Source organism: Juglans microcarpa x Juglans regia, chromosome 6D (assembly GCF_004785595.1).
Source record: "Juglans microcarpa x Juglans regia isolate MS1-56 chromosome 6D, Jm3101_v1.0, whole genome shotgun sequence".
NCBI lineage: Eukaryota > Viridiplantae > Streptophyta > Magnoliopsida > Fagales > Juglandaceae > Juglans > Juglans microcarpa x Juglans regia.
In genome coordinates, this window is record NC_054604.1 from 14448749 (window position 1) to 14463951 (window position 15203).

Consider the following 15203-nt stretch of genomic DNA (forward strand, 5'->3'; position numbering starts at 1 on the left):
CGTGATTATACCCCATGACCTCTAATTGCAGTGTTTCTTTGATAATCTCAATGGTAGCGACGAGTCAAACCAGCCTAGTAATCCCTTTGCAGAACCAAGGAACGCGCATTATGGCCAGGATTGTGATGCGTCTATCTGGGTCGGGGACGAGGAGCTTGGAGATCAATCGCTTCAACTCACACGAAAACCAAAAGGGGAACTTGAACTGGGATTTGAAGACTTTGTTATACATTTTCATCAGATTCTCGTCCTGAAACGGAAGAAATCCATTTCAGAAAAATCTGCACTTTGTAAAACGAAAACCCAAAGCACACAGACCGATATAATTTTCATTATAAAGAAAGAATAATAAAAAACACGAGCAAACAAAAAATTACGAAACAGATAGAGGGATAGGAGACTAAAGAGCGGCAAACCCATGGGCTGAGGAGGAGAGGGACGAGATCTCTGTGTGGCAGTCTCGTGCTCACAATTTTGAAGACCTTTGGAATTGTTTCTCTAATCCATATGAACTTTGCTTCTGTTGCTTCCATTTTGGTGAGTGGTTGGCGTTTCGACTATTTACGCATAGGAGAGAAGGACGTTGGGGGCTGGATCTCACGGTGCATCTATCTGTGTGGGTGACGGCGACACTTTCATGGTGGTCAGAGCCTGAACCGGAGGCTAAATCAGCTCTAAACAGTGATTGGCAAGTTGATGGGTCTTCCTTACGGTGAGTGCGTGACGCGGTTGAAGAACCACATAGTCACCCCATCAACAAAAGATCTGTAGGAACAAAAAATAAATAAACAACAACAACAAAATGAGGGGGAAAAAAGAAATACAATGAGATCTATTCAGATCTATAGGAAATAAACAAGATCTCTCCATTTCCCTATTGATCTGTGATGGACAAATAGACAGATAGAGGCGAAGAGCAACTATTAACATGCAAACGAGAGAGAGTCGTAGTTGGGAGCGATGCACAAAGAGAGATAGAGAGAGAGAGAGAGAGAAAAGCTTAAGAAAGAAACAAAGCAAATGGGCCAAAATGTAAACATGCGAACAAAAGAAAGCAAAATTAATGGATAAAAAAGGAAAACAACTAAAACATGACGGAAAAATTGGAACAAATAAAATGGTCAAAATTTTACTATAGATTCCTGAATCCTAGCCAGCGAGTTCTTCATAGTCAATCTGCACATGTTTTTGTGAAGACTACAAATAAAAGAACCTACAAAAAAACTGCAATCCTCAAACCAAGATCAAAACATGAAAAAAAAACCTACAATTCTCAAAAGAGCTTCAACGACATGAAAAACAAAAGAGAGAGAGGTAGCGTGGTTAGTAACAGAGAGAAAAAAAGGGAGAGAAAGCTAGAGAGAGATTTGGAAGATGGGGTGTTATGAGAGATAAAGTTTTGTAAGAAAGTAGAGAGGGAAGGAGAGAAGAAATCAAATCTGATGGATAAAAGACAAATCAATTAAAGTGAAGAATCTGAGGAACAAAAAGGGAAAACGAATAACGGAAAAATAAACGGAGTTGACGGAAAAAACAAGACAAATGGACAGAAAAACAAGAAAAATCGTTATTTTCGTTATATAGCCACTTATATAATAGATATATATATATATATAGATTATATAACACTCAACGTAATACGATAAAAAGTGGGCCTAAACTCCAAGCTCTCTCTCTAGGTGAGTTCTATCTACCTCTCATATGGGTATTCCCCCTCTAAGTAGAACTTTCCTCCTTATTCCTCACAGTCACACCTCTATCAAACATCCAGAACTATCAACCTCCATCACGCTCCCATAAATACCCAATACTTAGAACCTTCATCTGAGAACGCCACCTACCATATGAAAGCATCCAATACTTTAGACATGTGATCTTCGAATCAGTTTGATGTTGGCAAATTAGTAAGGCAAGTTGCTCTTACTTGGAATGATCTGCCACTCATACCAGAGGTAGGTCTCGTGAATCACTTCTTAAATTTGACTCTGATAGGAAAAATGATATCCTCAAAGCCATTGAATAAACACACCTTCCATGCAACCTTTTGAGTGGTTTGAAGCTTTATTTTGCACCTTACAATTGAAGACATAGACATCAATACCTTTCTTTTTACCTTCCCTAATCAAGAAGATAAAGATAGGGTCCTAGCAAATTGTCCATGGAATTTCAAAGGATACCACTTGGTACTGAAACACTAGCCACCAGGGCTTAGTATCCACAAAGTCTCTCTGAACTATGTTGTGTTCTGGGCGCAAATCCATGGTCTTCCCATGGAAATGCTTACAAATTGTAATGCTGAGAGAATTCAGTTTTTGGTGTTGTGCTCAGGAGGACCTTCGATTGAAGGTTGAAATAAACACTGACAAACCTCTACCGAAAGGTTTTGATCAACCAAGTCCCAACAATGGTTTGAAAAATATTTTAATCAAATACGAAAGAATTTCTTATTTTTGTTATGCATGTGGATGCATGGGTCATCTAGCTCAAGCTTGTCCCTGATTTTCGGTAATAACAAAAATTTCACAGTATGGGCCATGGATGAGGGTCGAGAACAACATATTTGCAAAGAAGAATGTAGAGCAGATCCCTCGTAGAATCCCTTTGCCACCGATCTGAATCAATGAGCAGCCCAATAATCAATCTGCTAAAAATCAAGCACTGCCAGGTTTTTATCTTCACAAAAGAAAATGGAAGTTGTATGAAGAAAAAGGTGCATGTCATTACGCTGAAGAATAGAGTCACAATGAGGAAGCATTAACTGAAGTAGGTATGAGAGGCTTGGATCAATGGAAGGGAAAGGAAGTAATTATTGAGTTACATGAAAATGCCATAGGAAAATATGCAGGAAAAGGATCGGTTGAAGATGAACAATGGCCCATGAAACCATTTATTGCAACCAACCATCTTAATCTCAGTAGCCCATTTCATCATTCTGAGGTCTATCACCTATCGAAGCAACCAATTGTCTTTTCCCATATCAATTCAAGCCCTGTAGATAAATCAAACGTGGGATTCTCGACAGTCACATTCGATCAGAATAATTCAAGCTTTGTCCCCTTCAACTTCAAAGCAAAAGACCTATTTGTTCTCAAATCCATTATTACGGGGCCATCACTCTACCAAGCCATCATATCAACTCAGTCTGCTGACCAGGTAATGAGCCCGCTTTTTAACTTCTTAGGCCCAACTGAAACTTCTAATCTAGAGCCCACTCTCCATGAACTGGAGGCCATAAATGTGTGGGCTAAAAGCCCAAATTCAGCTAGCCTAAATCAAACCCAAGAGACTCACATCTCCCCTAGCCCAACCTTCAAGCCCAGCCCAATGTGTAAACCTCAGCCCATTGCAGTCATCCCTAACCTCTCATCTCAAATGCGCACCCCATCCCCCTACTACGAATCCATAATTCTCCAAGAACAGAAAAAATAAAAAATAAAAAAAGAAGAAGTTCTTGCAGACTCACAAAAGACACCTCCATCAGTTTCATCATGAGTCCCTCAATCCCTCAAGACCTCAATACCTTCAAGCCCACTGCAGTCATCCATAACCTCTCATCTCAGATGCGCACCCCATCCCATGCTAAGAACATGTTACTCTCCAAGATCAAAAAAATAATTCTTGCGGACTCACAAAAAACACCTCCATTGGGAATCCCACAATCCTCTACAAAATCAGTGAAAAAAAGGACACTCATGACCAATAGTCTGAAACCCACATCCTCTATGAAATCAAAGAAATTTCCTCTCCATTATCCCCTAGAGATAACCCAAAAAAGAGAGAAAATATACTTTTTGAGGTAGAGATACCACCAAAAAGAGAGTTGTAAATTTACTTGTTTCCAATCCCCACAAAAATAATACCTGCAGCTCAGAAGACAAACTTGCTGATAGGGACGAGGAAACAAGAATGCTAGGAATAGCAAAAGCCAAAGGAATTTCGAAAAATAAAATTGGCAGTGAGGAGGTAGTCCAAAGGGACGGTCTTGGCTAAGGTCTTGGCTAAGGACTCAGCTGGTAACCCCACTCAGACTCAATCACATATTGCTTTTGTTTATGAATTGGCTAAGGTGGCAGAGCCTAATCTGTTACACGATCAAATATGAGAATATTATGCTGGAATTGTAGAGGGATTGCCCAACCCTCTACAATGCGTTCTTTGAGGGCTCAAATCAGGTCACACCAACTTGATACAGTTTTCCTGGAGGAAACACTTTTGTCTGATGTAAATACAAATGGTGTTGTTAATAGGATAGGCTTTTCTATATTCCTACATGTTCCTCCCCTTTTTTAATAAGCATTCTATCCTACATATCTTGGACTGGACATGGAACATGTTTATATTTCTATGAATGTAATGATGTTTATAGTATATCCTAATCTTGTGCATGTACCATGGTTGCTTATTTTAGCTTATTGTCCTGCTAATCACAGTAAAAAATCTACTTTTTGGGAACTGTTGAGTACCATTGTTTATAATTTCTCTGGTTCAATCTTAGGGATAGGTGATTTCAATTCCATTCGAAACCAATCTGAAAAAATAGGCGGGAAATCCTTTGCATCATCCTCACACCTAAATGGTCTGCATTTCTTCATGGACCAATACGACCTTCCTGATTTAGGCTTTTCTAGTCCAAAATTTACTTGGACCAATGAAAGGCATGGTATCTCCCATATTAGGGAAAGGATAGACAGAGGAATTACCAATAATCGATGGACTACCCTTTTTCCTGATGAAAAAATTCTTCATCTCTCAATTCAAACTTCAGACCATGCCCCACTTCTCTAGGATACCTCCAGTCTAAAAAATACTAAACAATCTTTCAAATTTGAAGAGTTTAGGTCCAGAGATCCTAACGGCATGAGTGTAGTAGCAAGGGTCTGGGGTAGTCCCATCATGGGTACCCCTTCTTATGTCTTCTTCCAAAAGCTTATTGCAGTAAAAAAAAAAAAGCTTTAAAAATCTGGAACAGGGATCATTGTGGGCATATACAAACCAAAAATAAGAGATCTAAATCAACACCTTATTGCGGGTTCAAAAGTAGCCTCCCTTTGACAATTCTCTTGCCATCGAAGAAAATATCATTCCTGGCCTTGATGAGAATCTCAAAAGGGAAGAGATTTTTAGTGGAAACAAAAATCTAGACTATAGTAGCTCACAACCACTGACCTCAACACGAAATTTTTTTCCACATGACCTCCACCATGAGATGCAGAAGAAATAACATCCATTGTCTAAAAGATCAAGATAACAATTGGACTCAAGATCAAAAAAAAAAAAAGGACTCAAGATCCCTCCAATATCCAAAGTATGTTCCCAGACCATTTTCAGAACATATACAAAAGCACTGAACCTGATTTCCCTGGTGATCTTGAGAATCTTTTCTCTAATCAAATCACTGGTTAGGATAATGAGGCCCTCTGCAAAATCCTAAATGAAGAAGAAATTCTTTCGATGATCAAGCAAACCCCTTCCTATAAAGCCCCGGGTTCAGATGGATTTACTGGTTATTTTTATAAATACTATTGGGAGATAGTCAAGAGTGACTTTATGAGAGTTTGCGAATTAGGTTGGCATTTGGCTACCAATGCCACTAGTTTGTGGAAAAAGTTTGTTACTAGCAAGTACCTAAAATAGACTTCTTGGTTAACTGTGCAGACTAAACCCTCTGATTCAAAGTTTTGGAAAGGATTGATGAATCAAAGAAACTTTTTGGCCTTTAGCCTTTGCATGCAGATCAACAATGGTGCTAATACAAAAGTTTGGCAGGACCCCTAGATTCTCACTTTATCCCCTCCTATTCCAATACCTTCAACCCTGCCCATTACCCAGGATCCCCTTATGAGAGTTTCTGAGCTGATCCTTGAAAAACCTAGGAGATGGAACACCATTCTTCTACAAACACTTTTTTCTCAAGAAACCGCGAATGAAATAGAAAAGATTCCTCTTGCTTAGATTGATTTCTTCTCAATCAGGGATAATCTGAAATGGATTCACCATTCGTCTGGAAAATTCTTTGTCAAGCCTGCTTACTTAGATGTGGCCTCCCAAAGTAGCAATGATAATGTAAATAATGCCCAAAATACCACCATTTGGAGAAAGATGCGGTCCCTTAAAATCCAAGATAGGCTCAAACTCCTCGTCTGGAAAGTCTTCAATAATACTCCCAAATAGAGCTCTCCTGAAAAGATGTCTTTCCCTTTCTAAAGAGCAAGCTCTCTGTCCTATCTGTAATTCTATTGAAGAAACTGCATATAATCTTTTCTTAGAGTGCTCCTTTTCTAGAATCCTTTGGAGACAATATCCTTGGCCCATTAACATCTCAGCTATAGGACAAGATCTCCATAATTGGATTAGATGCATCTTAGACCCGGTTCATAATCTTCAAATTATGGATACTCAAGTACACAAGTTTCAAATTTTGCTGTGATTATTATGGATAACTTATGGTTCTATAGAAATCAAATTGTGCATGACTCTCTAAATCTTTATATAGAACAATTTGTTGTTAAAGTAAAGCATTATTATAGTGATCATTGTAATTCATGGGATTTCAAAGAAAAAAAATGAAGGGGTAGAATAACTATGGAACCCCTCCCCCCACTTAAGTACTCTATTTCTTTTGATGTGACGGTAAGATCAAAAGGAAGCACCCCAGTTGCAGTTTGCAGATCACACACAGGGGAAACAATTTTCATAGTGGCAGATCAAATAGGAAGTTGCAATCCAAATCAAGGGAGGCAATGATAGCATTTTTAGGAGTTAAAGAAGCACATTCCAGGCAATTATTGAACATCACAATGGAAGGGGACTCTCAAAGAACAATATCAGCATTGATAGAGCCAGAAGAAACTCAAGAATAGATAGCAGAGGGTACCATATGGGACGCAAGATTGCTACTAGACAATTTCTTGACATGGGAAGTAAAAAAAATACATCGTTCTCAGAATCGATGCGCGCATCCATTGCGCAATGGGTAGCTTCCAATAATTTCATTGGGAACATTCATCTAACCAAAGTTCTGTAGTGTTTGTTAGAGTTTCATAGTGAGAAAGGCCCACCTATTTGTAATGTTTGAGCTAATACATTTGCTTATTTATGAAAGTCTTTTTTTGAGAAAAAAAAAAGGATAAAAAGTGAGATAGTACTAGAATATTCGAATGAAGAGATGAGAAAGTGTGATTGTGGTAGCCTAGTTTTTAAGTAGCTTTATGTAATCTTGTGTTGGGTTGTGAGGCGCATTCGTCCTTCAACCATTTGTTTAGTTGTTGTTTCTATTTTGATTAGGTTTCAGCCCATCTCTATGGTGGCCTCTATGATGCCTCCAGATTCCACTTAGGATTTGGCGGACTCTAAAACGTCGGGACATACAATATAATGTTACATGCCCTCGTTCATAATAAATAAAGATGCAATGTACCTAGCATACATCTAACAATATGTAATATTTGTAGCAAATAGTTTTTATTTGAGCAATACTATGTACCAGATAAGATATATCCCAAACATCCAAACATATTTCATAATCTTAAGATAATAGGCGTTCAAAAGTTACAGTGTAAGTCCAAAATATTTGTAACATTATGAGTACTGGAGATAGTGCTCCTTAAATATATGGAAGGACAAGTATAACTACTAAGCTAATCCATCGAGTAGCTCGTACAACTCGGCCAAGGAAAATGATAGTTATATGCGAAATAAAAATAGAACATAAGATATGACATTTCATGCTCAAAATGATAGTTATAAAATGAATGTAGCATTTATTAATAAATCATAAATAATAATCAAAGTGTAAGTTAGGGGCCAACTTACAGACTACTAGAGCTGTAAGTGAAGTGCTGGCTGTGAAATAAATTTTGTTAAGTCAATCTAACTAACTTAAGGAAAAATAAATATTCACATGGAAGGAAAATTGTGAAAATGCCCTTAGACATCTAAATGATGCATGCTATCTATTAATCCATAACCTATCTCATGAAATGTGTGGCATGCACTCTAGTTGATGCCTAAATGAACTCATTAATGATGCATGCAAGGCAAAACCTCCAAGGAACATGCTCACTAGAATCCTCAAGGAGATACGCAACGGCCTATGCTATGATATGAAGATGGTACCATATGTTATAAGCATATTACATTGCTACGTTGTTATACCAGATTGAAATGAGGGTGAAGGAAACTCAACAATCAAACAAAGAAATGAAAGATAGGAGTTCACCACCAAAGAAATAACACCAAAGGGATATAGAATATCATCACCCAAAAGATTAACAAAAGGGATACAAAACTATAGGAATTCACTACACCAACGATTATACCCAAGAGATACAGAATTAAGAAAAGAAGAATTCTCTCTTCTCACAAAGCCAAAGGCTGATTCAATTCATAAACTCTAGTCTCTCTATACTTACAAACACAAATACTTATAGCAGCTTAGAACAACTCTCTAAGCATAGAACTGAGAATAATCTAAAGACAAACATGCTAAATTCATGGGAAAATAGTCAAGGGGACAAGCATGCTTTTTCAAATGTCAAGTAGGAAGGAAACAAGATCATGAAATTTTGGGTAGTCCCGACCACTCCACTTAAAACGGTCATATCTCCATGTGAGCACCTCCAAACCCACTAAAACTTGTCTAGTTGGAAATTTAACGTCTTGAACTTCAATTTAGAAATAAGAAAGTCTTAAAATGGATATATATTAGGCCAATTATGATGGACTTAAAACCCAATTGGTTGTTGCATCAGGATCACTTCAATTTGGGCTTCAATCTTGCTTACGTGACATGATGTTATGTGACTCTTGTTAGACATACCCATGTTAGGCTCCCTCGGTTGTTGAGGACTTGCCCTCAAGTCCACGATTTTCCACAATGCGTTGAAATACCTCAAGTCGTAGAAGTTTAGATCGACGTTTCATGGGAAAATGCTCATTTCAAAGATGAATCCATACCAGATCTCCTTGCTTGAAAGCAACTGACTTTTTATGTTTATTTGATTATGTGCGGTACTTCTCATTTTACTTCTCAATATGGCCTTAAATCTGCTCCTGTAACTTCTTGATCCATTCGTTCGCTTATCGGCGTCTCCACTGAATTGAGTAGTGGTGGGAAGTGGAGCCAAATCAAGAGGGCTAATGGGTTTTAGACCATAGACAGCTTCAAATGGGCTACAACTAGTGGTTTGGCTTGTAGACCTATTATAGGCAAATTTAGCTTAAACTAGGAGGAGATCCCATTGACAGATGTTCTTCCCTACAAAGCTTCTCAAGAGATTTTCCAAACTCTAATTAACAGCTTCGGTTGACCATCTGTTTGGGGATGATAAGCAGAGCTGAATTGAAGGATAGTGCCAAGCTTCCGCCAAAGTGTACGCCAAAAATGTCTCACGAACTTGGAATCACGATCAGAGGTGATCGTCTTAGGAATGGCACGAAGCTTGACTATTTCTCCAAAGTATAAGTTAGCAACATGAGATGCATCAAGAGTTTTGTTGCAAGGAACAAAATGAGTCATCTTTGAGAATCGATCAACCACAACCGTAATGGAGTCTTTGTTTCTTTGAGTTCTTGGCAAACCTACAACAAAATCAAGACTAACATCCTCCATGGAGCATTAGGAACAAGTAATGGGATGTATAGCCTAGTGTTCTATTTGCAACTCTTTGCAAGGTGGCAAATTCAACATTGCTTCACATGTCGCACAACATCTCGCACCATTTTAGGCCAAACCAAATGTTCCTGCACAAGAGTTAACGTTTTGTGTCTACCAAAATGACCAGCACCTCCTCCATGGGCTTCTTTGATAATGGCTTCTCGCAACGAACATTGAGGAATGGACAAGTGATTGTCTTTGAATAGAAAACCATCTTGTAACAGGAAATGGTTGTTAGGACCTTTAAGACATTCATTCCATGTATCGCCAAAATCAAGATCAACTTTATAAAGTTCCTTGACAATTTCAAAACCCAAAACCTGCACTTGCATGGTATTAAGTAAAGAGTGTCTTCGACTTAGGGCATCAGCAACTTGATTGAGTTTACCTGACTTGTGCTTGATGGAGAATGAATAAGCTTGCAAAAATTCACTCCACTTTGCATGTCGCTTGTTGAGTTTTTGTTGACTGTTTAAGTCCTTCAAAGCTTTATGATTTGAATGAAGTATAAACTCCCTAAAGGGTAGATAATGACTCCAATGTTCCAATGCTAAAACAAGAGCATAGAATTCTTTGTCATAGGTGGAATACTTCTTTCAAAATTCATTGAGATTTTCACTAAAGAAGGCAATTGGTTTACCTTCTTGATTGAGAACACCACCAACCCCTAAATTAGAGGCATCGCAGTCAAATTCGAACACTTTGGAGAAATCTAAGAGTGTAAGGACTGGGGCCTCCGTCACTTTCTGTTTGAGAAGCTCGAAGCTCTTTTGGGCTTCCTCCGTCCACTTGAATGTCCCTCCTTTAAGGCATTCCGTGTTAGGAGCAATAATGGTGGAAAAGCCATTGATGAATCGTCAATAGAATGATTTAAGTCCATGAAAGCTTCTTATGTCGTGAAGGGACTTGGGAATAGGCCAGCTTGTGATTGCCTCTATCTTGCTCAGATCCATCATGATTCCTTCTTTGCAAACAATATATCCTAAGAACTCAAGATATTGCTGAAGAAATAAAACTTCTTCAAGTTGACAAACAGCTTTTGGTCTTGTAGGGTTTGGAAAACTTGATGAAGATGTTCCATATGTTGCTCTTGAGAGTTGTTGTAAACTATGATATCATCAAAGTAAACAACAACAAATTGATCCATAAATGGTTTGAAAATATGATTCATAAGGCGCATTGAAGTACTCGGAAAATTAGATAGTCCAAATGGAATGATCATCCATTCATAAAGACCATCTCTCATTTTGAACGTTGTCTTCCATTCGTCGCCATTTCTCATGTGAATTTGATGATATTCGCTGCAAAGATCGATGTTTGAGAAGATTGTGGTGCCATGAATCTGATCCAGGAGATCATCCAACCGCGAGATGGGAAAGCGGTACTGGATGGTGATTTTGTTGACAACCCTGCAGTCAATGCACATTCGCCACGAGCCATCCTTCTTCGGTACGAGAAATGTTGGAACGGCACAAGGACTCATGCTTTCTCGCACAGGGCCTTTGGAGATCAACTCATCAACTTGCCTTTGCAACTCTTTGTGCTCCCTTGGATTCATCCTATAGGCTGCTTTGTTAGGTAAAATAGAACTTGGAATAAGATCAATACGGTTCTGTATACTCCTTATAGGTAGAAGGCCCGGTGGAAGTTACTCAGGAATAACATCAGGGAATTCCTCAATAAGTGGTTGCATTATAAGTGGAATTTCAATGAGGTCTTTTTTTTCATCTACCACAAGAGCATACCCCTCCCCACATTCAATTAAAGTTTTCTCAACTTCACCTATAGAAAGTAAACTAAAACCCTCCCCTTTAGAAGGTTTAGGAGTAATTTTCCTTTTCAATAGGGCTAAAAGTCACTTTAACTCCATCTTTTACAAAAGAATAGGTATTTTTTAGACCATTATGGATAGTTTTCCTATCACACTGCCATGGTCTACCAAGTAATATATGACATGCATCCATAAGAACAACATCACACATAACTTCATCCTCATACTTTTTCCCAATGGAGAATTGAACTAAGCATTTCTTAGTTACCTGGATATCATTGCCCTTTCGAAGCCATTGAAGTTTGTAAGGATGGGAATGAGCTTCTATTTTTAGATTTAGCTTTTCCACCATGGTTGTAGACACCACATTCTCACAACTTCCCCCATCAATGATGACATTACACACCTTGCCATTGGAAGTGCATTTGGTGTGAAAAATGTTGTTCTGAAGCCAATCACCTTCTGCATAAGTCGACTTCAAAATTCTACGAATGACAAGAGACTGTCCTTGATCCTCATATTTCAACTCCTCCTCGGATTCCTCCTCATCTTGCTCTTCCTCAGCATTATCTTCAAATTCTTCCTCAACAAGGGAGAGCATCTTGTGATTTGGACAATCGGAAGCAATATGTCCAAAACCATGACGTTTAAAGCATTTTCTACTTGAATTAGTAGTATTGAAGCAATTAGAACCTGATGGAGCTTCATTCTTAGTAGGTTATTCGATAGATACAGTTTTGGTTGATGGAGTGGTCCTGGAAGTAGAACTACTCCCCCGGTTTGTGTTTCCATCACGATTGAAAGGCAGATAGTTGCTCTTATCCCTTTCCTTTAATTGTTTCTTCCCCTTGATTGCTAGCTTGTAAACATCATTGCAAGTCCAATAAGGTTGTAATTGTACAACATTACTGATTTCAAGACATAACCCTCCAAGATAGCGGGCTACCATTTGTTCTTCAGGTTCTACGATGTCACAACGCATCATAGAATACTCGAACTCAATTGTATATTCTTCCACAGTAAGATCATTTTGTCAGAAATTGTGGAACTTAAGAAAAGCATATTGCCTATAATGATTTGGCAAATACTTCTTCTTAAGATCCTTCTTCATCTTTGCCCATGTCCCAATGCAACTCTTCCTTTCACGTTCTCGCTGCCTCTTAAGGTGTTCCCTCCAAATAGAAGCATGTTTTCATAGCTTGATGGCAACAAGCTTCACCTTGTTGTGATATGGAATGTCCTTCCAATCAAAGATTCGCTCAATGGTGTTAAGCCAATCAATGAATTCATCGGGTTGCATTCTTCCTTCAAATTCTAGAATGTCTATCCTACATCATAATGACGTTAGAAAGTATGATTTCCTAGGTCACGTGGGTGAGGTGGAGTGCTATCACTTGAGGCATGACTATGAGCACGGTGGAAAGGATTAACATTGTCTCCATCATTGCTAGAACTTCAACATCCGAACCATGATGAGAGGCACCATGTTCAAAAGCTAAGTAACGCTTTAGGCATTGTTGGAGCTGCTATACTTGTCTCCTCAAGGCGTCCATTTCGATATCTCGAGGGTCTCGTTGGGGTGGTGCTATTGAAGCTGCTACTAGATTCGCTTGAGCACGACAACCACAACCAGCCATAATAACAAGAACTACGGAAACCAAGGCGTTAGAAATCACCTTTAAGAAACCAAAGCTCTGATACTAGATTGATACCAGATTGAAATGGAGGTGGAGGAAACTCAACAATCAAACAAATAAATGAAAGATAGGAGTTCACCACCCAAGAAATAACACCAAAGTGATATAGAATATCACCACCAAAAGGACTAACACAAGGGATACAAAACTATAGGAATTCACTACTCTAAGGATTATACCAAAGAGATACAGAATTACAAGAAGAAAAATTCTCTCTTCTCACAAAGCCAAAGGCTGATTCAATTCATAGACTCTAGTCTCTCGATACTTACAAACACAAATACTTATAGAAGCTTAGAACAACCCTCTAAGCATAAGATTGAGAATAATCTAAAGGCAAACATGAAAAATTCATACGAAAGTAGTCAAAGGGACAAGCATGCTTTTTCAAATGTCAAGTAGGAAGGAAACAAGATCCTGAAATTCAAAGCAGTCCCGACCACTCCACATAAAACGGTCGTATCTCCATGTGCGCACCACCAAATCCACTAAAACTTGTCTAGTTGGAAATATAACGTCTTGAACTTCAATTTAGAAATAAGAAAGTCTTAAAATGGATATATATTCAGCCAATTATGATGGACTTAAAACCCAATTGGTTGTTGCATCAGGATCACTTCAATTTGGGCTTCAATCTTGCTTACTTGACATGATGTTATGTGACTCTTGTTGTTAGGACCTTTAAAACATTCCTTCCATGTATCGCCAAAATCAAGATCAACTTTATAATGTTCTTTGACAATTTCAAGACCCAAAAACTGTACTTGCATGGTATTAAGTAAAGAGTGTCTTCGACTTAGGGCATCAGCAACTTGATTGAGTTTACCTGACTTGTGCTTGATGGAGAATGAATAAGCTTGCAAAAATTCACTCCACTTTGCATGTCGCTTGTTGAGTTTTTGTTGACTGTTTAAGTACTTCAAAGCTTCATGATCTAAATGAAGTATAAACTCCTTAAAGAGTAGATAATGACTCCAATGTTCCAATGCGCAAACAAGAGCATAGAATTCCTTGTCATAGGTGGAATACTTCTTTCAAGATTCATTGGGCTTTTCACTAAAGAAGGCAATTGGTTTACCTTCTTGACTAAGAACACCACCAACCCTAAATTAGAGGCATCGTAATCAACTTCGAACACTTTGGAGAAATCTAGGAGTGTAAGGACTGGGGCCTGCATCACTTTCTGTTTGAGAAGCTCAAAGCTCTTTTGGGCTTCCTCCGTCGACTTGAATGTCCCTCCTTTAAGGCATTCCGTGTTAGGAGCAATAATGGTGTTGAAACCTTTGACAAATAGTCAATAGAATGATGCAAGTCCATGAAAGCTTCTTATGTCGTGAAGTAACTTGGGAATAGGCAGCTGGTGATTGCCTCTATCTTGCTCAGATCCATCATGATTCCTTCTTTGCAAACAACATATCCTAAGAATACAAGACTATTGGTGAAGAAATAAAACTTCTTCAAGTTGACAAACAGCTTTTGGTCTTGTAGGGTTTGGAAAACTTGATGGAGATGTTCCATATGTTGCTCTTGAGACTTGCTGTAAACTAAGATATCATCAAAGTAAACAACAACAAATTGACCCATAAATGCTTTAAACATCGATCTTCGCAGCGGATATGGAACTAAGATATGGAAACCAAGGCATTAGAAATGACCTTTAAGAAACCAAAGATCTGATACTAATTTGATACCAAATTGAAATGGAGGTGGAGGAAACTCAACAATCAAACAAAGAAATGAAATATAGGAGTTCTCCACCCAAGAAATAACACCAAATGGATATTGAATATCACCACCCAAAGGATTAAAACAAGGGATACAGAACTATAGGAATTCACCACTCTAAGGATTATACCAAAGAGATACAGAATTACAAGAAGAAGAATTATCTCTTCTCACAAAGCCAAAGGCTGATTCAATTCATAAACTCTAGTCTCTCTACATCTTCAAACACAAATACTTATAGAAGCTTAGAACAATCCTCTAAGCATAGGATTGAGAATAATGTAAAGACAAACATGCTAAATTCATGGGAAAGTAGTCAAGGGGGCAAGCATGCTTTTTCAAATGTCAAGTAGGA